General features: G+C 32.4%; 6 non-coding genes across 6 annotated transcripts; 5 read left to right on the forward strand and 1 right to left on the reverse strand.

Moving 5' to 3' along the window:
• Positions 1 to 12,880: 12,880 nt before the first annotated feature.
• On the reverse strand, positions 12,881 to 12,953 carry TRNAM-CAU (transfer RNA methionine (anticodon CAU)). Its single transcript has one exon. It is a non-coding gene; the product is annotated as a tRNA-Met (tRNA).
• Positions 12,954 to 17,913: 4,960 nt separating this feature from the next.
• TRNAM-CAU (transfer RNA methionine (anticodon CAU)) lies at positions 17,914 to 17,986 on the forward strand. Its single transcript has one exon. It is a non-coding gene; the product is annotated as a tRNA-Met (tRNA).
• A 1,800-nt stretch (positions 17,987 to 19,786) lies between these two features.
• TRNAM-CAU (transfer RNA methionine (anticodon CAU)) lies at positions 19,787 to 19,859 on the forward strand. Its single transcript has one exon. It is a non-coding gene; the product is annotated as a tRNA-Met (tRNA).
• Positions 19,860 to 20,240: 381 nt separating this feature from the next.
• TRNAM-CAU (transfer RNA methionine (anticodon CAU)) lies at positions 20,241 to 20,313 on the forward strand. The gene has a single exon. It is a non-coding gene; the product is annotated as a tRNA-Met (tRNA).
• Positions 20,314 to 21,176: 863 nt separating this feature from the next.
• Positions 21,177 to 21,249, forward strand: TRNAM-CAU (transfer RNA methionine (anticodon CAU)). The gene has a single exon. It is a non-coding gene; the product is annotated as a tRNA-Met (tRNA).
• Positions 21,250 to 21,501: 252 nt separating this feature from the next.
• Positions 21,502 to 21,574, forward strand: TRNAM-CAU (transfer RNA methionine (anticodon CAU)). Its single transcript has one exon. It is a non-coding gene; the product is annotated as a tRNA-Met (tRNA).
• Positions 21,575 to 26,331: the final 4,757 nt, after the last annotated feature.

Here is a 26,331-nt window from a genome sequence, read left to right on the forward strand (position 1 = left end):
GCAAATTGCTTCCGTTTATTTTATATTTTTTTTCTTGAGGTTTAATTATAATATTCAAATACTCAAAAGTAGTAGAAGAAGAACAAGAACAAAGTTTGTGTGTGAATGTGTGCTTTTTTCTTGGCAGTACTTCTTTACTTGGCTGTTGCAGGCAACTATGTTAATTTGCAAAAAGTGTTGGCCAGGCCATGGACGTTGGCTGGTTGGGGGTTGTTGGTTGGTTGGGAGATTGGTCATTTGCTGTTGATGTGTATCTTTTGGAGGATTTTTCATGACAGCCTAGCGGATGGGCGCTGGGCATTTGTGACCTCTTTAGCTGTTCTGCGAGGAAAATGTAATAAAAATTTACTGTAATCTCAACAAGGAAAAGTTTTTTAGCCTTTAATTTAATTGCAAAATTTGTTGCGAGTTAAATAAAAAACAAAGTTCTTGACGTTTGTCTTTTTTTCTAGTGAATTTCTTGCTACTACTCTATTTATATATTTGATTCTGCGAATAATGACCAGCATATTATTTTGTGACATTCACATAAATCCAGGTTTGGTTTTATTTTTTGTTTCTTTGGTCGAATATTTAACAGAATCGTTTCAATTTCATCATCATTTATTTGAACACCATAATCCATTAATTTTCTGATAAGTCAAAGCCATTTGTTGGTCACGCTGCTGCTGCTGCGCCATCATCCATTTCTCTATTGATGGATTGAATGCAATTTTGTTGTATTTGGAAATGCCTTTGCAAAAGGAAAGGGTTTTTTTCTGTAATTTAAATAAATTACCAAAATGGTTATTATAGAGCGTTGAAATTTATAGTGAATCAATATAAAAACTATATAGCAATTAATATTAACTCAGTTTCCGTAGTATGTGCACATCAATTAAATTTACAAGGCAAATTATGGATAACCTTGGAAAACAAAAGTTTTTAAAGTGTTATAAAATGTTTGCATAATTTAAGTCATAGGAATATTTACTGCATAGTTTTAGGAAAATATATATTTTAGTCTTTAAACATTGGTGGTTCTTAAACGAGCATTCACAGCTTGTTTAAATATTTTCTTAAAAATATTTTTTTTAATATTTTCTTACAAATATTTGTTTAAATATTTTCTTACAAATATTTGTTTAAACATTTTCTTAAAAAAATCAATTTTTTCTTAAAAATATTTGTTTCAATATTTTCTTAAAAATATTTGTTTCAATATTTTCTTAAAAATATTTGTTTCAATATTTTCTTAAAAATATTTGTTTCAATATTTTCTTAAAAAAATAGTTTTTAAATATTTTTTTAAAAAATATTTCTAATTTTGTTTTTAAATATTTATTATTTTTTTTTTTTTTTTTGAATATCCCCGTCTTGGTAATTCATGAAAAAATATTCTTATAAATATCCTAGCCTTGGTATTTCATGAAAAAATATTCATATAAATATCCACGGCTTGGTAATTAATGAAAAAAATATTCTTATAAATATCCTCGCCTTGGTAATTCATGAAAAAATATTCATATAAATATCCACGCCTTGAAAAATTTCTTCTTGAAAAAATATTCTTATAAATATCCTTGCCTTGGTAATTCATGAAAAATATTCTTATAAACATCCTCGCCTTGGTAATTCATGAAAAAATATTCATATAAATATCCACGCCTTGGTAATTAATGAAAAAAATATTCTTATAAATATCCTCGCCTTGGTAATTCATGAAAAATATTCTTATAAATATCCTCGCCTTGGTAATTCATGAAAAAATATTCATATAAATATCCACGCCTTGGTAATTCATGAAAAATATTCTTATAAATATCCTCGCCTTGGTAATTCATGAAAAAATATTCATATAAATATCCACGCCTTGGTAATTAATGAAAAAATATTCTTATAAATATCCTCGCCTTGGTAATTCATGAAAAATATTCTTATAAATATCCTCGCCTTGGTAATTCATGAAAAAATATTCATATAAATATCCTCGCCTTGGTAATTCATGAAAAATATTCTTATAAATATCCTCGCCTTGGTAATTAATGAAAAAAAATATTCTTATAAATATCCTCGCCTTGGTAATTCATGAAAAAATATTCATATAAATATCCACGCCTTGGTAATTCATGAAAAAATATTCTTATAAATATCCTCGCCTTGGTAATTCATGAAAAAATATTCTTATAAATATCCTCGCCTTGGTAATTCATGAAAAAATATTCATATAAATATCCTCGCCTTGGTAATTCATGAAAAAATATTCATATAAATATCCACGCCTTGCAAAATTTCTTCTTGAAAAAATATTCTTATAAATATCCTCGCCTTGGTAATTCATGAAAAAATATTCTTATAAATATCCTCGCCTTGGTAATTCATGAAAAAATATTCTTATAAATATCCTCGCCTTGGTAATTCATGAAAAAATATTCTTATAAATATCCACGCCTTGGTAATTAATGAAAAAAATATTCTTATAAATATCCTCGCCTTGGTAATTCATGAAAAAATATTCATATAAATATCCACGCCTTGAAAAATTTCTCCTTGAAAAAATATTCTTATAAATATCCTCGCCTTGGTAATTCATGAAAAAATATTCATATAAATATCCACGCCTTGAAAAATTTCTCCTTGAAAAAATATTCTTATAAATATCCACGCCTTGGTAATTCATGAACAAATGTTCTTATAAATATCCTCGCCTTGGTAATTAATGAAAAAAATATTGTTATAAATATCCACGCCTTGGTAATTCATGAACAAATGTTCTTATAAATATCCTCGCCTTGGTAATTAATGAAAAAAATATTGTTATAAATATCCACGCCTTGGTAATTAATGAAAAAAATATGCTTATAAATATCCTCGCCTTGGTAATTCATGAAAAAATATTCATATAAATATCCACGCCTTGAAAAATTTCTTCTTGAAAAAATATTCTTATAAATATCCTCGCCTTGGTAATTCATGAAAAAATATTCATATAAATATCCACGCCTTGGCAATTAATGAAAAAAATATTCTTATAAATATCCTCGCCTTGGTAATTCATGAAAAAATATTCATATAAATATCCACGCCTTGAAAAATTTCTTCTTGAAAAAATATTCTTATAAATATCCACGCCTTGGTAATTCATGAACAAATGTTCTTATAAATATCCTCGCCTTGGTAATTAATGAAAAAAATATTCTTATAAATATCCTCGCCTTGGTAATTCATGAAAAATATTCTTATAAATATCCTCGCCTTGGTAATTCATGAAAAATATTCTTATAAATATCCTCGCCTTGGTAATTCATGAAAAAATATTCATATAAATATCCACGCCTTGGTAATTAATGAAAAAAATATTCATATAAATATCCTCGCCTTGGTAATTCATGAAAAAATATTCATATAAATATCCTCGCCTTGGTAATTAATGAAAAAATATTCTTATAAATATCCTCGCCTTGGTAATTCATGAAAAATATTCTTATAAATATCCTCGCCTTGGTAATTCATGAAAAAATATTCATATAAATATTCACGCCTTAAAAAATTTCTTCTTGAAAAAATATTCTTATAAATATCCTCGCCTTGGTAATTCATGAAAAAAATATTCATATAAATATCCTCGCCTTGGTAATTAATGAAAAAAATATTCTTATAAATATCCTCGGCTTGGTAATTCATGAAAAAATATTAATTTAAATATCCTCGCCTTGGTAATTCATGAAAAAATATTCTTATAAATATCCACGCCTTTGTAATTCATGAAAAAATGTTCTTATAAATATCCTCGCCTTGGTAATTAGGAAAAAAATTTTCTTATAAATATCCTCGCCTTGGTAATAAATGAAAAAATCTTATAAATATCCTCGCCTAGGTAATTCATGAAAAAAAATTCTTATAAATATCCTCGCCTTGGTAATTCATGAAAAAATATTCATATAAATATCCACGCCTTGAAAAATTTCTTCTTGAAAAAATATTCTTATAAATATCCACGCCTTGAAAAATTTCTTCTTGAAAAAATATTCTTATAAATATACTCGCCTTGGTAGTTCATGAAAAATATTCTTATAAATATCCTCGCCTTGGTAATTCATGAAAAAAATATTCATATAAATATCCACGCCTTAAAAAATTTCTTCTTGAAAAAATATTCTAATTTCCTCGCCTTGGTAATTCATGAAAAAATATTCATATAAATATCCACGCCTTTGTAATTCATGAAAAATTTTAATATAAACATCCACGCCTTTGTCATTCATGAAAAAATGTTCTTATAAATATCCTCGCCTTGGTAATTAATGAAAAAAATATTCTTATAAATATCCTCGCCTTGGTAATTCATAAAAAAATATTTATTTAAATATCCTCGCCTTGGTAATTCATGAAAAAATGTTCTTATAAATATCCTCGCCTTGGTAATTAATGAAAAAAATATTCTTATAAATATCCTCGCCTTGGTAATTCATAAACAAATATTCATTTAAATATCCTCGCCTTGGTAATTCATGAAAAAATATTCTTATAAATATCCACGCCTTTGTAATTCATGAAAAAATGTTCTTATAAATATCCTCGCCTTGGTAATTAATGAAAAAAATATTCTTATAAATATCCTCGCCTTGTTAATTCAAGAAAAATATTCTTATAAATATCCACGGCTTGAAAAATTTCTTCTTGAAAACATATTCTTTTAAAAATCTACGCCTTGAAAAATTTCTTTTTCAAAAAATATTTATATATGTAAATTTAAAAAAATATATATATATTTTTTTTAATTTAAAAAAAAAATTCTTTAAAATATGCTTATATTTTCTTAAAAAATATCTTTTTTAAATATTTTCTTAAAAAAAATTCAATGTTTTGTTAAAAATATTTATTTCAATATTTAAAAAAAAATATTTTTTTATTATTAAAAAATATTTTTTTTTTAATATTTTCATAAAAAATATTTAAAAAAAAATTCTTATTTTTTTTTAATTATTGAAAAAAATATTCTTTGAAATATCCACAACTTGGTGAGGCGAATTTTGGGTGTTATGTCCTTGGGCGTTAAGGCAGGTCGCCCCTTGGTGACTCTTAAATTTTTTTTATTTTTTCAATTCTTAAAAGATATTCTTTAAAATATCCAACTTGGTGATTCTTATATTTTTGTTATTTATCTTTTCAAGAATTAAAAAATTAAAAAATATTTTATTATGAATCACCAGTTCGTGGGCAATTTAAAGAATATTATTTCAAGAATTAAATTTTGTTTTTAAAAGTCACCAAAGCTTGGGTTTTTAAAAAAAATATTTTTGGGAGATTCTTAGTAAAATTTTTTTTGATTTTTTTTCTTCTAATAAAATATTCTTTAAAATATCCACGCCACGGTGTTTATTAAAAAAAAGTTATTTTTTAATTCTAGAAATAATATTCTTTAATTTTTTTTTTTAATTCTCGAAAAAATATTTTTCTAACTTTTTTGTAAATTCTTAATATATTAATTCTTAAAAAAAAAAATATTTATATTTTTTAATTTCTTGAACATTTTTTTAAAATCCTTGAAGAAATATTTCTGACATTTTTTTTAAATTCTTGAACAAATATTTTTTAATTTTTTCAACAATATGGAAAATATCCACCCCTTGGTAATTCATGGAAAAATATTTTCTAAAATATCCACGCTTTGGTAATTCATGAAAAAATATTTTCTAAAATATCCACGCTTTGGTAATTCATGAAAAAATATTTTCTAAAATATCCACGCTTTGCTAATTCATGACAAAATATTTTCTAAAATATCCACGCTTGGTAATTCATAAAAAAATATTTTTTAGAATGTTCGCACCTTGGTGATTGTTAAAAAATATATATATTTTTTTAAATATCCAAGTCAAAAATTGTCTCTACCAAAAATATTCAGTTTTAAATTCAACTTTTGATTTAAATTCCAAACTCTGCCTTCATACCCCAACCATTGGTGTAATCATCTAACCGAGCTTCACTAAATTACCATTATATACTCGACGTCGTCACAACAACTGTCAATAATTTATAGCTGTTGTGGAAGGGAAAAGACAAATTGACTTGAATTGACAAACCAAGGATCCAATGTATTTTGTATTAGAGCAAGTTTTCTTCTGTGCTTTCTGTTTCTCTCCCCATCCGTAGCCCGTCGCTTATTCACAAAATTTATGTTCCGCGAGTGTTGTAAACACAAGTTTCAAAAGAGACATTATTTAAAAATGTATAAACAACAACTCGAAAAGGGTCACCTTTATATCTCCGCCAACCCCGCTTCGTTATCCGCCAAAATGCACACTACTAATATTTATGGCTGTGAAAAGTTTTAGTTTTAAATGTCTACGCATTTGCAAGCGTAATGTGTGTTTGGTGAACTTAACACTGGAGCATACTTCAGGGCGTTGCTACAGCTGTTGTGTTTGGTTGTGTGCAACATCTTTAGTGAATTGTGAGTAGATTCGCGTGTCTAAGAAAACGTGTCTCTCATTAAAAGAACGAACACTAAATTAAACTGTGTGTTTTCATAAACAATGCATTGACATGCTGAGTGAAGTGAATGAATAAAGGAGGGACGCAGGGATGTTTGAAAATATTTTAAAGTATACTTTGGGACGTTAGATAGCACTATTGCTGCTACTGCTACAGTTTATGTTATATAATGAAAATTGTTGTCTACTTTTAGGTAGAGTAAAATGAGGTATATTTTATGCCATAATATTTACATAAGATTTAAGTGGAGCGCTTTTTGTCTGGAGGACAAAATGAAATCTAAAATGTGTATTTTAAATGCTTAAGAAATTCAAATTTATAAAATCAAATTCAAAAAATTAAAAAAATATTTTTCGTGTCAGTGGGTCAACAAAAGTAGATCTTTTAAAGAATGTTTTAACAAGGACTGCCAGACCATAAATCGTGGATTTTTTAAAGAATATTTTTCAAGGGCCAGCAGACCAACAAACGTCAATTTTTTAAAGAATATTTTTCAAGGGCCAAAAAATTTTTTTCAAGAGCCAACAGACAAACAAACTGGGACCAACAAACCAACAAATGTGGATTTCTTAACGAACATTTTTTTCAAGTGCCAGCAAACTAACAAACCATGATTTTTTTAAAAAAATATTTTTTTAAAGGGCCATCAGACCAACAAACTTGGATTTTTTAAAAAATATTTGTTCAATGGTCAACAGACCAACAAACTTGGATTTTTTAATGAATGTTTTTTCAATGGCCAACAGACCAAAAAACCTGGATTTTTTAAAGAATATTTTTTCAATAGCCAACAGAACAACAAACCTGGATTTTTTAAAGAATATTATTTAAATGGCCAACAGACCAACAAACGTGGATTTTTTAAAGAATGTTTTTCAATGGCCAACAGACCAACAAACGTGGATTTTTTAAAGAATATTTTTTCAATGGCAACAGGCCAACAAACGTGGATTTTTTAAAGAGTATTTTTTCAAGGGCCAACAGACCAACAAACGTGGATTTTTTAAAGAGTATTTTTTCAAGGGCCAACAGACCAACAAACGTGGATTTTTTAAAGAGTATTTTTTCAAGGGCCATCAGACCAACAAACGTGGATTTTTAAGAAATATTTTTTCAATGGCCAACACACCAACAAACGTGGATTTTTTAAAGAATATTTTTTCAATGGCCAACAGACCAACAATCGTGGATTTTTTAAAGAATATTTTTTTCAAGGGCAAACAGACCAGTAAACATGGATTTTTTAAAGAATATTTTTTAAAAGGCCAATAGACCAACAAACGTGGATTTTTTAAAGAATATTTTTTCAATGGCCAACAGACCAACAAACGTGGATTTTTTAATGAATATTTTTTCAATGGCCAACAGACCAACAAACGTGGATTTTTTAATGAATATTTTTTCAATGGCCAACAGACCAACAAACGTGGATTTTTAAGAAATATTTTTTCAATGGCCAACACACCAACAAACGTGGATTTTTTAAAGAATATTTTTTCAATGGCCAACAGACCAACAATCGTGGATTTTTTAAAGAATATTTTTTTCAAGGGCAAACAGACCAGTAAACATGGATTTTTTAAAGAATATTTTTTAAAAGGCCAATAGACCAACAAACGTGGATTTTTTAAAGAATATTTTTTCAATGGCCAACAGACCAACAAACGTGGATTGTTTAAAGAATATTTTTTCAAGGGCCAACAGACCAACAAACGTGGATTTTTTAATGAATATTTTTTCAATGGCCAACAGACCAACAAACGTGGATTTTTTAAAGACTATTTTTTAAGGGCCAACAAACCAACAAACGTGGATTTTATAAAGAATATTTTCCAAGGGCCAACAGACCAAGAAACGTGGATTTTTAAATAATATTTTTTCAAGGGTCAACAGACCAACAAACGTGGATTTTTAAAGAATATTTTTTCAAGGGTCAACAGACCAACAAACGTGGATTTTTAAAGAATATTTTTTCAAGGGTCAACAGACCAACAAACGTGGATTTTTAAAGAATATTTTTTCAAGGGTCAACAGACCAACAAACGTGGATTTTTAAAGAATATTTTTTCACACACCATCAACCCAATAAACGTGGATTTTTTAAAGAATGTTTTTTCACACACCATCAGCCCAATAAACGTGGATTTTTTAAAGAATATTTTTTCTCACACCATCAACCCAATAAACGTGGATTTTTTAAAGAATATTTTTTCTCACACCATCAACCCAATAAACGTGGATTTTTTAAAGAATATTTTTATACCCTCAGCCTTTAGGCTAAAGAGGGTATTTACACTTTGATACGACCAAAAATGTGCCTCATAGAAATAATGGTTTTAGACCCCAAGTATGTTCGTACGATATCCGTTTCAGACAATTTTGAGTAGATCTAGCAATGTCCGTCCGTCTGTCTGTCTGTCCGTCTGTCTGTCTGTCCGTCTGTCTGGCTGGTGCGCACGATAACTCTCGAACGGATCCATCGATTCGGTTCAAATTTTGGGTATCGACATATTTTGTCCAGATTCGATTTAAGTTCGAAGATGGGCCATATAGGTCCACTCCTTCAGGTACCTCCCCCACAAATGTTCAAAAATTGTCGCAAAACTTGTGCGCACGATAACTCTTGTAGGGAATAACCGATTAGGTCCATACTTTACACATCGTGTAATTTCTACCAAACTTAGATGAGGTTCCAATATGGACTCAATCGGTCCACTCCTTCAGGTACCTCCCACACAAAATTTCGGAAAAGTTCAGTTTAGGACCTGGTCTCGAATCGCTTTGATTTTTGTTTACGCAAGTTGTATTCGCTGTCCTCTATACGACGCTGTAAGTTTCATTAGGGGCAAGTCCATACTTCCTGAGAAAATAGTCTGAAAGTTACAAAAAAACCTATGACACCGTGTGTAGCGGTTGGAGCGCAAGATAACTCTCGAACGGATCTGCCGATTCGGTCTAAAATTTGGCTTTCGTAATATTTTGTCCAAACTTAGTTCAAGTTCAAAGATGGATTATATCCGTCCACTCCTTCCGGTACCTCCCCCACAAAAGTTCGAAAATGTTCGGAAAATTTGTGCGTACGACAACTCTTGAAGGGAATAACCGATTTGGTCCATACTTTGCACATTATGAAATTTCTACCAGACTTAGATGAGGTTCCAATATGGACGCAATCGGTAAACTCCTTCGAGTACCTCCCACACAAAATTTCGGAAAAGTTCAGTTTAGGACCTGCTCTCGAATCGCCTTGGCTTTTGTTGTAACATCTTGTATTCGCTGTCTCCTATACGAAGGTACAAGTTTCCTCAGGGGCAAGTCCATACTTCCTGAAAAAATAGTATGAAAGTTGAAAAACAAACCCTATGACACCATGTTTATGGGTGGAAGCGCAAGATAATTCTCGAACGGATATTCCGATTCCGGCCAAAATTTGGCCTTCGTAATATTGTTTCCAAACTTAGTTTAAGTTCGTAGATAAGCCATATCGGTCCTCTCCTTCAGGTACCTACCCCACAAAAGTTCAAAAATATTCGGAAAAATTGTGCGCACGATAACTCTTAATGGGAGTGACCGATTTGGTCCATACTTTACATATTCTCATAATATCTACCAGATATAGATCAGGTTCGAATATGGACTATATTTGTCCACTCCGTCCCGTACATCCCACACAAAATTTTGGATAAGTTCACTTTAAGACCTACTATTGAATCACTTTGATTTTTGTTGAAGCAACTTACATTCGCTGCTTCAATTACGATGGTAAAAGTTGTTTCAGGGGCAAGTCCATACTTCTTGAGAAAACAGCCCGAAGGGTGTAAAAACCCCCTATGTCACCCCCATGGTCTATGTCGGTCCATTCCTTTAAGTACCTTTTCGGCAAAATTTTTGAACTTTAATCTTAATTAACATTTTTGTCGGTTCATACGACCAAAATTTTGAAACCCCCTAAATACATAATTTTTTTGTGAAAAACGTGTTTCAATTTGCACAGGCTGAGGGTATATCTCTGTCGGCAAAGCCGACTGATACTTATTTACTTGTTAAAGAATATTTTTACCACCATCATCAGACCAACAAACGTGGATTTTTAAAGAATATTTTTACCACCATCATCAGACCAACAAACGTGGATTTTTAAAGAATATTTTTACCACCATCATCAGACCAACAAACGTGGATTTTTAAAGAATATTTTTACCACCATCATCAGACCAACAAACGTGGATTTTTAAAGAATATTTTTACCACCATCATCAGACCAACAAACGTGGATTTTTAAAGAATATTTTTACCACCATCATCAGACCAACAAACGTGGATTTTTAAAGAATATTTTTACCACCATCATCAGACCAACAAACGTGGATTTTTAAAGAATATTTTTACCACCATCATCAGACCAACAAACGTGGATTTTTAAAGAATATTTTTACCACCATCATCAGACCAACAAACGTGGATTTTTAAAGAATATTTTTACCACCATCATCAGACCAACAAACGTGGATTTTTAAAGAATATTTTTACCACCATCATCAGACCAACAAACGTGGATTTTTATACCCTCAGCCTTTAGGCTAAAGAGGGTATTTACACTTTGATACGACCAAACATGTGCCTCATAGAAATAATGGTTTTAGACCCCAAGTATGTTTGTACGATATCCGTTTCAGACAATTTTGAGTAGATCTAGCAATGTCCGTCCGTCTGTCTGTCTGTCGGTCTGTCTGGCTGGCTGGTGCGCACGATAACTCTCGAACGGATCAATCGATTCGGTTCAAATTTTGGGTATCGAAATATTTTGTCCAAACTTAGTTCAAGTTCAAAGATGGATTATATCGGTCCACTCCTTCCGGTACCTCCCCCACAAAAGTTCGAAAATGTTCGGAAAATTTGTGCGTACAATAACTCTTGAAGGAAGTAACCGATTTGGTCCATACTTTGCACATTATGAAATTTCTACCAGACTTAGACGAGGTTCCAATATGGACTCAATCGGTAAACTCCTTCGAGTACCTCCTACACAAAATTTCGGAAAAGTTCAGTTTAGGACCTGCTCTCGAATCGCCTTGGTTTTTGTTGTAACATCTTGTATTCACTGTCCCCTATACGAAGGTACAAGTTTCCTCAGGGGCAAGTACATACTTCCTGAAAAAATAGCCTGAAAGTTGAAAAAAGCGCAAGATAATTCTCGAACGGAAATGCCGATTCCGGCCAAAATTTGGCCTTCGTAATATTGTTTCCAAACTTAGTTTAAGTTCGTATATAAGCCATATAAGTCCACTCCTTCAGGTACATACCCCACAAAAGCTCAAAAATATTCGGAAAAATTGTGCGCACCATAACTCTTGATGGGAGTGACCGATTTGGTCCATACTTTACACATTCTCATAATATCTACCAGATATAGATCAGGTTCAAATATGGACTATATTTTTCCACTCCATCCCGTACATCCCACACAAAATTTTGGATAAGTTCACTTTAAGACCTGCTATTGAATCACTTTGATTTTTGTTGAAGCAACTTACATTTGCTGCCTCAATTACGATGGTAAAAGTTGTTTAAGGGGCAAGACCATACTTCTTGAGAAAACAGCTCGAAGGGTGTAAAAACCCTCTATTGCACACCCATGGTCTATGTCGGTCCATTCCTTTAAGTACCTTTTCAGCAACATTTTTGAACTTTAATCCTAATCAACATTTTTGTCGGTTCATACGACCAAAACTTTGAAACCCCTAAATACATAACTTTTTTGTGAAAAAAGTGTTTCAATTTGCACAGGCTGAGGGTATATCTCTGTCGGCAAAGCCGACTGATACTTTTTTACTTGTTAAAGAATATTTTTACCACCATCATCAGACCAACAAACGTGGATTTTTAAAGAATATTTTTACCACCATCATCAGACCAACAAACGTGGATTTTTAAAGAATATTTTTACCACCATCATCAGGTCAATAGATCCATTTATGCTTGGATTTTATTAAAATATTTTTTCAGGGAGCCTTGGATTAAAACAAAAATAATTTTTTCGTGAGGCAATAAAGCTTTGAATTTTTAAAAAAATATTTTTACAATATTTTTTATTTAATTATTACAACTGAGTTCAAAAATTCATTAATCTATATTAATATATCACACAATAATAAACAAATAACGGTATAATGTAAACTTAAACTTTTTTTACTTTTTAACCTAAAGAAAATCTTGAAAGATTGTTCAATAAAATATTCGGGCTTGATGGCTTTAAAAATATTCTTTAAAAAATCTGAGTTTTTAGAATTTAATGAACCGTTTCTCAAGTGGATTTTTTAAATATTACTTTTATACTTCAAATAACCATTTGATTATCTTTTAAAAATTAAAGTAAATTATTAAAACAAAAAAAAAACAATCATGCCCCGAGTGAGGCTCGAACTCACGACCTTAAGATTATGAGACTTACGCGCTGCCTACTGCGCCATCGAGGCACTCTGCCGGCGTCGTCACAATTGATGATTTTCCTTGTGTTAGGTCTCCCCCCAAAAACAAAACACAGTGTGCAAACTTTTGCCGAACAATTTGTATTTGCTTGGTTAAATCGCTGCTGCGCCACAGCTACTGCGGCGCCAACGACTGCTTACATTGAGTAGAATCAGCGGCAGCACTAATTCTAATTCCTTGGGTTATTCGCCGCCGCTACGTTTGTGTTGTTTGTGGCTTTCTTCATTTTGACTTGCTGTTTGCTTTGTGTTTTTGTTATCTTTTGCTCATTTCATTCGTTCGTTGTTTCTTTTTTAAATTTTGGTTCTCTTCCCTTTTGCTAGCGTCCATTTACAGGTGGTGGTGGTCGTCGTAGTCGTCGCATTTAGTTCAGGGTTATTTTTAGATTTCTGCTAATGAACATCAAGAATAGACGAGATATGGATAGGCATTTTGTATAACATTTTGTTGTAGGCTATTAAAAACATGTGATCTTTAATTATGAACATATGTATGTACATAAATAGGTATGCTATGTATGTGTAGAGGCGTGATAGAAATTTTTAATACGTTTTGTCAACACTTTCAGTGATGGCATTCTTTTGGGCAAAATGTAAATTAATAATTCAGGGATAAGAAAGTAATTCATACCCTCAAGTAGAAATCTTACAAATCTGGATTTTACAAAATTTTGAAAGGGTTTCAAATACAAATCAAAATTAAATCATTGTTTTTTATTACATCAATTGAAATGTTTAGCTTTCCGAACTTTTCTTGAATAAAATGGAACAAACCTACTTAAAAATTATACACAGCTATAGCCTTTACTTACCTGAGGTTACCGTTTTTCCCATTTGTTACCATTTTTAACCTGCAAAGCGTTCCTTAACCCCGAAAAGTGGCAAAACTGGAAGCAATTTTTAAGAGAGTGAGAGTGGAGAGAGAGCGAAAATGGTTTTCTCTTCTATACATGGGCTACCAGCAAATTTTCTGCAGGTAAAAATGGCAGAACTGATTTTTCGACTTTGGTTTGACGATTAACGACGAATCTGGACGAAAAACAGAAGAAAAAGTCGAACGCTGACAAAACTAAATTAAAAACTGTGAAATAAAAGACGAAAATTGATTTTTTTATGCTTCTTTTTGACATTGCTGCCACATCTACCATTTTTCCGTTCCTTTACTCTTCTGGTAAAAATGTTCATGAGAGAGCAATTTTGACACTTTTCTCTTTTACCACCCTTACCATTAAAAAAGTAAAGGAACAAAGCTTATGTAGGGTCTCAATATTAATAATAGGGATAGGTAAGTCGACTTTCGATTAATCGACTATTTGCAGTCAAAAGTCTAAAAGCCGAAGTCGACTTTTGACTGGAGAAAAAATTGCATAATCGATTATTTTGTGTTCGATTTTGCCCATAGATTTTAAGCCCTAGTACACACTGACCAACAAAACTGACAATCATCGCGTTCTGTTTCGTTAATAGCAAAGTCTAACTGAATAAAACAAAAGCAAAAGTTTTCATTTGCCAGAAAATTGTGCTAAAAGTACGTTGACAGTCAGTTTCCAATGATAGTGTTTACTACTTTTTGTTGATTTTGGCGGTTTTACAGTTTTCTGATAGCTTCAAAATGAAGGTTCAAAAGAAAAATCGATTATAGTCGATTTTCTGCCGTTAATAACAATGTGCATAGGTATTTTCGTCTTCCATGAACTCCAACAAAACCGAATTGGTGCATCAGAACCCCTGCATATTGTTTGTGGCACAGTGTAATTTTCGTCACTTTGTCTAAAACGACAATTATGCCCTTAATTTTTGACATTTTGAAGGTCTTTTGGAGTATTTTTTAATTAATTTTAAAAATTTTGATGTAGGTAGGTATTGAGTACCGCTCAATTTTACATACATATTTTCTTCGAAAAACATGCTCAGTAAAGTTAAGATTATTGATCGTTAGGCAAATTTGGGTCTTACTTTTAACAAGATGGAGACAATAATAGCTTTGTTCTAGAACTAAACAGTTTCACTCTTTTGCCATTAAAGAAGCAAGAACCGCATGAAGTTCGGGCGTGCCAAACTTTTTCTACCCTACATCACGAACTGTATTGTAGTGAATACGACCAATATGTATCCTGTCCAGCGTTGCCGATAGTTTTTGATCGGAAATCGTAAAAAAAATCATAAAATCGTCAAAAAAAATTGAAAAATCGCCAAAAATCGTCAACATGGCCCAAAACTAGGTTTGGTTACCGTATAATGCGATATTTTCGCTAATAGTTTTGTCAATGAGACTGAGAACATAAAATACACAACCCACAGCTATAAATCTAACCCAATCTCACTTAAAAACAGCATTCAGAAGATGATAGTTTTACTTATGGTTATCGAGTTTGCAGTAATGCAGCAAGGTAAAGCTGGGTACTCTTTGCCAGTTTAAACGACAGCTTATAGCTCAAATATCGCTTGCTTGACACTGTGACCGTCTATGTTTGTCGCTACACGTACATTTTGGTAGTTGGGCAGTCGGAAATTGATTAAAACTGTCATTCAAAACTGACTCACCCCTTAAAGAGGGCATTAGTAGGAAGTTATCGTCTTTTATTTCACGCAATTCTGGTTTATGTGAAAAATCGTCAATTTGGACCATAAAATCGTCAAATCGTCATTTTTCAATTTTGGGCCAAAAAAATCGTAAAAATGACGATAAATCGTCAAATTCGGCAACACTGATCCTGTCCCGTTTATAATCTCGGTTCGAAGATTTGACAAAAAATCCTCGAAATACATAAAATTGGGCAATACCGGGGCAATAGACGTGTGCATATACCGATAAATTTATTGTGGAAAGTTGTATACCTCCAACGAATACCAAATACCACATTTCAGCAATTTCGGGTGGGATAGTGGAGCCAAAATCTTCAAATATAATTATCGTCTTTTATTTCACGCAATTCTGGTTTACGTGAAAAATCGTCAATTTGGACCATAAAATCGTCATTTTTCAATTTTGGGCCAAAAAAATCGTAAAAATTACGATAAATCGTCAAATTCGGCAACACTGATCCTGTCCCGTTTATAATCTTGGTTCGAAGATTTGACAAAAATACCCTCGAAATACATAAAATTGGGCAATAGACGTGGGCATATACCGATAAATTTCTTGTGGAAAGTTATATACCCGCAACGAATACCAAATACCACATTTCGGGTGGGATAGTGCAGCCAAAATCTTCAAAATACCGAAAATCGGGAGGTATGAAGACGACGACCTATACTTATTATTCTCTTCTGGAACATTTTATACCCTCACGGAAAACTAAATACCCAATTTCAGTCATTTTGGTGGGATATTGAGTCCACAACCTTTAAAATACTAAAAATCGAGAGGTGCCGTTCTAAAGGTGCTGTATGAAGACATGGAAAGTTGTATACCCCAATGAAGACCAAATACCAAATTTCAGTCATTTCGGTGGAATATTGAGTCCACAACCTTTAAAATATCGAAAATCGGGAGGTAATGCTCTTTGGAGGCTATATGACGCCGTGGACTTAAACCGACAAATGTCAGGTGGAAAGTATTATACCCCCAACGAAGACTAAATATCTAATTTTAGCCATTTCGGTGGGATTTCATTCATTCATTTTCAATACCAAAAATCCTGGAGATAAAAATTCCTATACCAAATTTCAAAGCTCTGTCTTTAAAATTGCGAGGTGTATCTTTATTTCACCAGGCAGACGGACATGGTTATAACGACTTAATTTTATGCTGATCAAACATATACATACATATACTTTATAGGGTCCTCGACGAATATTTCGATATGTTAAAAACGGAATGACAAATTTAGTTATACCCTCCATATTTTGTGTGCGCCATAATACGGAAACCCACATAATATATGCACCAGAATTTCTAGAGAACTAGGAGATTAAAATTCGTAGAAACGTTGTTATGGCCGCATAAACTGAGCGAGATCGAAATAAAAATATGTTTTCATGAAAATATGTAATTCTTTATAAATATTATTGGCTTTTATATACAATTTCCATTTAAACCCATTATTGTTAAAAGAGCAATTTGTATAGAAATGTTAAAAAGTTAAACTTTTTGAATTATTGGAAATAAAAACTGAATTTGCACTTAAAAGATTGACAGCTAAATCCAAATTGTTGAATAAAGTAGGTAAATTTATATGAAAAAATGCATTTACATTAAAGTTTTTTGAATGTTCTCTGTGTGTTACCAGAAGAAACGGAGCGATATACACTAAGACCTCGATTTCCGTCATGGTATTAATGTAAGTTTGATCCACGATTCTATAGAAATAGTAGGTAAAAGTTTGGACGAAATTGAACACTCGCTTTGTGTGTTATCAGGAGGGTCATCCAGACTTTAAAAAAGTCACATACATATTTTACTAATATTTAGCCAGCAAACCAATCCTAACGAAATCGGAACAAAATTCGGACGCTACGTCCGATGTCGGATCCGAAATCGTAACGATATCTTAACGAAAGTTGTATGACATAATTTTGGAACGAAATGTGTGGGGAAATCGGATCGATTTCGGTCCGATTTCCGAACGAAATCTGAAGAAAATCATTGGGGAAATTCGGAAGGGACATTTAATTCCGACATTCGCTACGATATCGGTAAAAATCTGAACTATTTCTTCTCCGAAAAATCGTTTAGAAATCGGAACGAAATCTGAATGATTTTGCTTTCGAAATAGTTCAGACGTGCCGGACATCCGACATTTGGTTTGCTGGGTAGCCATTATTTAATATTTCTCAATTTTTAGTACTTCCTAAAAATGGTTGGTACTAAATTGTACAAAGTTTAAAATATTTTTCCATCACTGACCCCAATACGTACGTACATACATATGTATTTATCTAATGTTCTATTTCTATTTTTTTCATTACAGGTACGCCATGATTCTGAAATCCGCAAAAAATTATAGCCTCGATGGCGCAGTAGGCAGCGCGTAAGTCTCATAATCTTAAGGTCGTGAGTTCGAGCCTCACTCGGGGCAAGATGTTTTTGAAGGGAGAAAATAAGAAAAAAAAATCTTGAATTGGTTTTCTGAAAATTTACATTCGCAGGAGAGAAGACAATCTAAAGCAATCTGAATTTCCCTGTGAATTTTCAAATTTTTATGGCAATTTACGGGACACAATATCCCAATTAAATATATCAGTCTGTGGTCAAAAGTGGACCGATATGACATTTCTTTATAAGATGGTGTTCTGAAGTCTGAGATCATTATGAGAACATAGTCGTTTAGAATATTTGGTTGACATCTGCCCAAATAAATCGATATATAAATCATGTAGGGCAAGTGCACCAATAGTCGGCACTTTAAGGATTTTGTTATCTTCATTATTATGTCCTTCCGAGTCTAAATGTCAAATCAATTAAATTGAATTTAAGTTATGATTCGTAATTTTGTGTAGTTTAAAATTATATAAACAACCTTTTTAATTATTTCTATTCAATATGCGAAAATTGCAATATTAGTAAAATACTGTTTTTTCACCAGTAGTCGGCACCATTTCCCAATAGTCGGCATGATATGATCCAGTAGTCGGCATGTTATATTTAAATAAAGAAAAAATTCATACTTTACATTTTTTCTTAAATATTTGAAAGAACTATAGCTTAAGCATTAGTTATTTATACATTTCTAGTTTATTTGTATACATTTCTATTGATTTTACTTCAAAAAAATAAGGGAATTTAAACATATTGTTTAAATAAATTAGTTCGTACCAGTAGTCGGCATCTATTACCCAGTTGTCGGCACCCCACAACGTACGTACTTCAAATCATGGCTAATATTGCTTAAAATCGCTAAAGTTCCTTTCAAATTGAAACTATTTTTTTATTAATTAGCCTTTAAAGTATTTCTTTAGTATTTTTTATAATTTTTAGCTAAAAGTAATCGATAAAAATCAATGTTTATAACCCCATGCCGACTTCAGGCAAATTTTATATTTTTTTGTCCCTAAAGTCGGCATCAGCAAAAATTGCACAATTATAAATATTTTTTAAAAATTTCTTTTTCTGAAGTGTTCTTTTAACTGTTCTCTACCTATATAACAAAAATGTTGTGGAAAATTTCTTCATTTTAAAATAATTACAGAGCTTATAAGGTTAACATCTCCACAATTTTTTTCTTAAGAAACATGCATTTTCGGTTGTGGTGAAAAACACTCACTGACAAAAACTTAAATTTCGATATAATAATTGGTCCTAGCTCAATGAAATTTTATATAAAGTTAGCTGACAATATTGTTGAAGAATTTTTAAGATTATTTTCCTATTTTGTTTTCTTAATTTTTAGTTATTTGAGTTCAAATTCAAAAGGTGCCGACTACTGGTACATGCCGACATTAGGTGCACTTACCCTACCAATACTGACAATTTTTCGTGGGGATGCTTACAATGCAATAATAACTCCTGGTACCGGATTACAGCAAATTTGGTTGAACAATATATTGGTAACAGTAAAATACTTAAATTCAAGATGATTCGTTTCATGGGAACCACGCGAAATTTTGGACCGAGGACCCCAATATTTTACGTAGAGTGTTTTTAGGCCACTACGACCCATTGATAACAATTTCAGTTCGATATAGCATTTACAAGTATTTTTGTCACACCTTCCCATGTAAGTGCCACCACTCTGCGTGGGTAGATATGGAATGTTTTTATTTCGTTTCATATGACATTGATAGCTAGTCTAAACTACCTTTAAGGGTCTTCTCCAGTGGGATGAATATTTATGTTTCTCACAAGTTAATATGACATCTTAAAAATCTGGCTCACCATAGCCTCGATGGCGCAGTAGGCAGCGCGTAAGTCTCATAATCTTAAGGTCGTGAGTTCGAGCCTCACTCGGGGCAATGAGTTTTTGTAATGAAAGAATATTGAATGATCCTGTCTTGTGCAACGTTCAATATTAAATTTTGACAATAAGAAAATATTCTACTAATACTAAAACGTTCTATAAAATAATACTATCGTACTACTACCTAATTCCCCGTGTTCTCATTCATAACTCTCGTGGATAATTATTTTTGGTGGACAGCTTTAAGATTTATTAATTCTTTGCATAATTATGGTATCGAAAGGTCACATAAAATTATCCCCCTTTTGAGCTTTCCAACATATAATTCATTTTCAAAATGCATTCAAAATGATGGAATTGCATGGATTGTTCGAGATATTTTCTGAAATGTCAGATTCGGAGGATCTCAAACATAACTTGTTCCTATACGACCATAGCCTCGATGGCGCAGTAGGCAGCGCGTAAGTCTCATAATCTTAAGGTCGTGAGTTCGAGCCTCACTCGGGGCAGTAGTTTTTTGTGTGTACATACATACAAAATTAAAAACAAAAATTGAGAACAATAACTACAACCAATAGTTCTAAGGACGATGATGTTATGGATAAAACAAACCATACGCAAAAACGATTTCCGTAATGGGTACTTTACACTAGGTGTGTTCGTTTACTCAACAATTTGTACAAGTCCAGTAACTTCTTGTAATCGACTAAGTTCTTTTGCATTGTACTGTAAAGTAAACGAACAACATCCAGTAACAAGTTGTACAAATTTTGATTAAACGAACACACATACTATATGTACATACATACATATTTTAAATATGTGTTGTCAATTTGAATATACATTTCATATATAAAAAGTGATAACCCTTATGTAACAAAACATATCGTGTAAAATACCCATAAACTGAACCTTATAGTATAATTTTTTGAGTGGTAGTCAGATTATATACTCCATATTTATAATTTTACAATATACATACATATGTATATGTTTTCCTAGTCTAGGAATACAAATTCGTCGACTTTGAATTTTCATTAAAAAATAGGTATTTGTTTTTTATGCTCTGTTCCAGAACCTGCAAGAAGCTACTATTTTTAACTACGATACGATTTTTTCCTTTATGTTATTGAAAATATAGTAAAAAAAATTAGTATATTCTTGCAGTACTGGAACAAACCATTAGTGAAATTGAATTATATTTAGAGGTCGTTTGAAGTCAATAATAATCCATTCTAATACCATGACTGACTATAAGAAGCGAAATCAGATCTAAGCAGCAGAATGCATATTCGGTAATAAGAATCTTCTTAACTTACATCAATTTTTTTCGCCAACTTTCATTTTTGTAAGAAAAAATGGCCAAAACATAGCCTCGATGGCGCAGTAGGCAGCGCGTAAGTCTCATAATCTTAAGGTCGTGAGTTCGAGCCTCACTCGGGGCAGTAGCTTTTTGACAATATAATCCCATGTAGCATAACTTAATTAAAAAATATAGTTCAAAATTAAGTTGATTAATATACCTTTCTCGATCCTTTTCTCTTATCAGAATGTCATAATTCTTGAAGGTATGCTAAACAAATGTAAATTGGCGTATTTGTAATTTTGAAGACACTTTCTAAGGTTCTTAATTTTATTTTAATTTTTTTAAATTTAATCGATATGGTTCCACTAACACAAATGCATGCTGCGGCATAGCCTCGATGGCGCAGTAGGCAGCGCGTAAGTCTCATAATCTTAAGGTCGTGAGTTCGAGCCTCACTCGGGGCATTGATTTTTTCATTCCCCTTACATTTAAATGCAGGAGAATGCCGATAATTTGTAATTCAAAAGAACGACCACGACCATCTTTGGAGGAGACTTATCACAGCCAATCGGTTTGTCTAATAAAAATAATAAATGATTAAAACACAACTTGAAGACTATCAGAAAGCAAACGAAGATGACTCTTAAATTAATGTAGAAAAAGATTCAAGGGTGATCTTGTATAACAGTCGCGGGATTAGAAAATGCGCTCATATTCCAGCTTTTCAACGTGCAGACGGATCAAACAAGACCAAATATGTAAAAAGAAGAACTTTTATTACGGATTATTGAGGGTTTAGCTTTGTCGCGAACGTCCCTAGAATCTTTTTATGTTCTAGAAATTTGTTTATTGAAATCCTAGCTACATTTTTGTAGTTGACTGTATCCTTAATTTTTGGGCGGTTCGGTATCTGTGGACCGAAATCAGAGAAAAAAGTATAAAAATCGAATATTTTCGAAAGTTTTTGGCTATTTTCACATTTAAGAACCGTTCATAGAAACTTCGTATGTTCCAGAAAGTTGTTTGCTGATATCTTTGCTAAATTATTGCGGTCCATTGCTTTCTTGAATTTTGAACGCTTTAGAATCTATGGAGCAGGAACCGAGAAAAGAAGATCAAAATCGAATTTGATTTTCTATTTTGACCATTAAGAACCGTTTCTACAGAGTTCGTATGTTTAAGCTGCCTTTTTCTAGTTGGTTGTTTGCTTCAATTTTTATTGGTTTGATATCTGCAGACTAAAATCCGAGAAAAAATTAAATGTGAAATTTGACCTTGACGATTTTGACCTTGAAGGTGAGGTTGAATGAATTTTATGTTTTCGTAATTATTGTTCTTTAAGACGAGAGCTACAACTCTTCTTCTACGAGTAAACCCAAATTTTTGTGCTTAAGAAGATATGTGCCTGACAAAATGATCCCTTTTGACATCAAAGCCTCAGGCCTTGGGGGGCCCATAACCGCGAAAGTTGAAGTGATAGGGAAAAACGCCGGGACACGTATCTTCTTACTTTTGGTTTTTTATCACGCTGCGGTGTCAGAATATGGTTAATAAACCATGGCTCAAAAAATTACACACAGTGTTATAGAAGACCAAAATGTCTTCTTATAGAAGACCAAAAGGTCTTCTTATGGAAGACCAAAAGGTCTTCTTATGGAAGACCAAAAGGTCTTCTTATGGAAGACCAAAAGGTCTTCTTATGGAAGACCAAAAGGTCTTCTTATGGAAGACCAAAAGGTCTTCTTATGGAAGACCAAAAGGTCTTCTTATGGAAGACCAAAAGGTCTTCTTATGGAAGACCAAAAGGTCTTCTTATGGAAGACCAAAAGGTCTTCTTATGGAAGACCAAAAGGTCTTCTTATGGAAGACCAAAAGGTCTTCTTATAGAGGAGCAAAAGGTCTTCTTATGGAAGACCAAAAGGTCTTCTTATGGAAGACCAAAAGGTCTTCTTATAGAAGACCAAAATGTCTTCTTATGGAAGACCACAAGGAGTTCTTATAGAAGACCACAAGGTCTTCTTATAGAAGACCAGAACGTATTCTTATAGAAGACCAAAAGGTCTTCTTATGGAAGACCAAAAGGTCTTTTTATGGAAGACCTTTTGGTCTTCCTATAGAGGACCAAAAAGTCTTCTTAAAAATGACCAAAAGGTCTTCTTATAGAGGACCAAAGGTCTACCTATAGAAGACCAAACAGTCGTTCTTATGAAAGACCACAAGGTCTTATAGAAGGCCACAAGGTCTTCCTATTGAAGACCAAAGGTCTTCTTATAGAAGACCAAAGGTCTTCTTATAGAAGAACAAAGGTCTTCTTATAGAAGACTAGAAGGTATTCTTATAAAAGGCCAAAAGGTCTTCTTATAGAAGACCAAAAGGTCTTCTTATGGAAGACCAAAATGTCTTCTTATGGAAAACCAAAAGGTCTTCCTATGGGAGACCAAAATGTATTTTTATAGAGAACCAAAAGGTCTTTTTATGGAAGACCAAAGGTCTTCCTATTAGAGCACCAAAATATCTTCTCATGGAAGACCACAAAGATTTTTTATAGAAGACCACAAGCTCTTTTTACGGAAGTGCAGAAGGTCTCCTTATAGAAGACCACAAGGTCTTCTTATAGAAGACCAGAACGTCTTCTTATAGAAAATCAGAACGTATTCTTATAGAAGACCAAAAGGTCTTCTTATGGAAGACCAAAAGGTCTTTTTATGGAAGACCAAAATGTTTTCTTATGGAAGACCAAAAGGTCTTCCTATAGAGGACCAAAAAGTCTTCTTAAAAATTACCAAAAGGTCTTCTTATAGAGGACCAAAAGGTCTACCTATAGAAGACCAAAAAGTCGTTCTTATGAAAGACCACAGGGTCTTCCTATTGAAGACCAAAGGTCTTCTTATAGAAGACCAAAGGTCTTCTTATAGAACACGAAAGGTCTTCCTATAGAAGATCAGAAGGTCTTCCTATAGAAGACCAGAAGGTCTTCCCATATAAGACCAGAACGTCTTCCTATAGAAGACCAGAAGGTCTTCCTATAGAAGACCAGAAGACCAGAAGGTCTTCCTATAGAAGACCAGAAGGTCTTCCTATAGAAGACCAGAAGGTCTTCCTATAGAAGACCAGAAGGTCTTCCTATAGAAGACCAGAAGGTCTTCCTATAGAAGACCAGAAGGTCCTCCTATAAAAGACCAGAACGTCTTCCTATAGAAGACCAGAAGGTCTTCCTATAGAAGACCAGAAGGTCTTCCTATAGAAGACCAGAAGGTCTTCCTATAGAAGACCAGAAGGCCTTCCTATAGAAGACCAGAAGGTCTTCCTATAGAAGACTAGAAGGTCTTATTATAGAAGACCAAAAGGCCTTCTTAAAGAAGACCACAAGGTCTTGTTATAGAAGACCACAAGGTCTTCTTACAGACGACCACAAGGTCTCCTTACAGAAGACCACAAGGTCTTCTTATAGAGGACCACAAGGTCTCCTTACAGAAGACCACAAGGTCTTCTTATAGAAAGCAGAAGGTATTCTTATAGGAGACCACAAGGTCTTCTTATAGAAGACCAGAAGGTATTCTTATACACGACCTGAAGGTTTTCTTATAGAAGACCAAAAGGTATTCTTATAGAAGACTAGAAGTTCTTTGTATAGAAGACCAAAAAAAGAGCAAACTGTATTTTATTGAAGGGCAGAAAATCTTCTTGTTCTTATAGAAGAAAACTAGCAAAATGCCCGCTACTTCGTATGCGGAAAAGGAATAAACTACAAATAAACAATATTTAATATGGTGAATACTGAACATTTTTATGTACTAATATCTATTTGAATTGATATTTAATTTCTTTCAAGTACTGCTCGTACACGTTTTGTTCGAATTTCAAAAAAAGACCTCTACACTTCAACAGCGGCCTACATGTTAAATTCTAGTCCATGTTTTATTAGAAGGGTATGGGTATTTTCAAAATTTGATCCATATTTTCCAACCGAATTTTGGAATTTGTGATATCAAAATGTAGAAAACCATTATTTAAAAGATGCTACCCTATATAACAGTTAATTTTTGCGACATTTTATTTTAGGCCTTTTTTTTCTCAGTATGTAAAAACCTTCTTGTAAAACATTAGCCGCATAGATCTTCCTTTTCAAATGAACTTACTATAACGTTTAGAATAGACAACAAAGATAAAAACAATTTTGTTGAAAAGGTACGTTTGACTTTTTGATTTCAGTACATTATTTAGAAACCGAATGCGTGTTTACCTAAAAACAATAGTACATTATTCAGTACAATTTTTAAAATCCAGGACCTTATGTTACAATTTTAGCTCCACTTGTTTACCCAATATCAATAGTATTACATGTAGAAACCTTTCTTACATTTAAAAGCGGATTTAAATAAACATTCTGATCCAATCTCAACAGTTATCCTCATAACAAATTTCATTTATCGATTCACCCAATACCAGTGCTTCAATATTTAGTATTATTTAATACTTCTAGTACACTTATTGTACGACCACTTCTAACAATGAACCTGACAAATCAATAATATATCAGAATTTCACTTCTATTCCTTAGCCCAATACCAAATTTATTGCAATTTTGTATTTTTCACGCACAAATGATATAATTCCATCTTCATTGCTACACCCAACGTCAAATTGAATAGCATTTAGTACATAAGTATTTATAAGTTTCAAAAATTACTTCCTTTTATCCAAAACTATATACCAACCGCGCTTTAGTATTTTTCGTATACATTAGTACGAATTTCCAAAACTTCCTCTCTATCTCTGTGCCATTTAGTAATTTTCGTACACTTATTGTACGTATATCCACAACCACATCCATATCTCAACCCTATACACCAACAGCGGCTATAATACCAAATATCCGAATTCCAACTCTATTCATAATACCATTAATACAATTTCCACTCTACCCCTTTACACAATAACAATTTGGACCAAATTCTGTGACATTTAGTAATTTTTGTACACTTATTGTACGAATATCCACATCCATATTTCAACCCTACACACCAACAGCGGCTATAATACCAAATATCGGAATTCCGCCTCTATTCATAATACCATTAATATTTTTCGTATGAAAATACGAATTTCAATAACTATCTCCAACAGTAATTGCGAATTTCAGGATTCCACCTCTATCCGTCCACCCAAATCTGTACTGTTAATACTTTTCGTTAACTACTTTTCGTACCCATAAGTAAGA

Source organism: Musca autumnalis, unplaced genomic scaffold, assembly GCF_047663935.1.
Source record: "Musca autumnalis isolate F117 unplaced genomic scaffold, ASM4766393v1 scaffold_2, whole genome shotgun sequence".
Classification (NCBI taxonomy): domain Eukaryota; kingdom Metazoa; phylum Arthropoda; class Insecta; order Diptera; family Muscidae; genus Musca; species Musca autumnalis.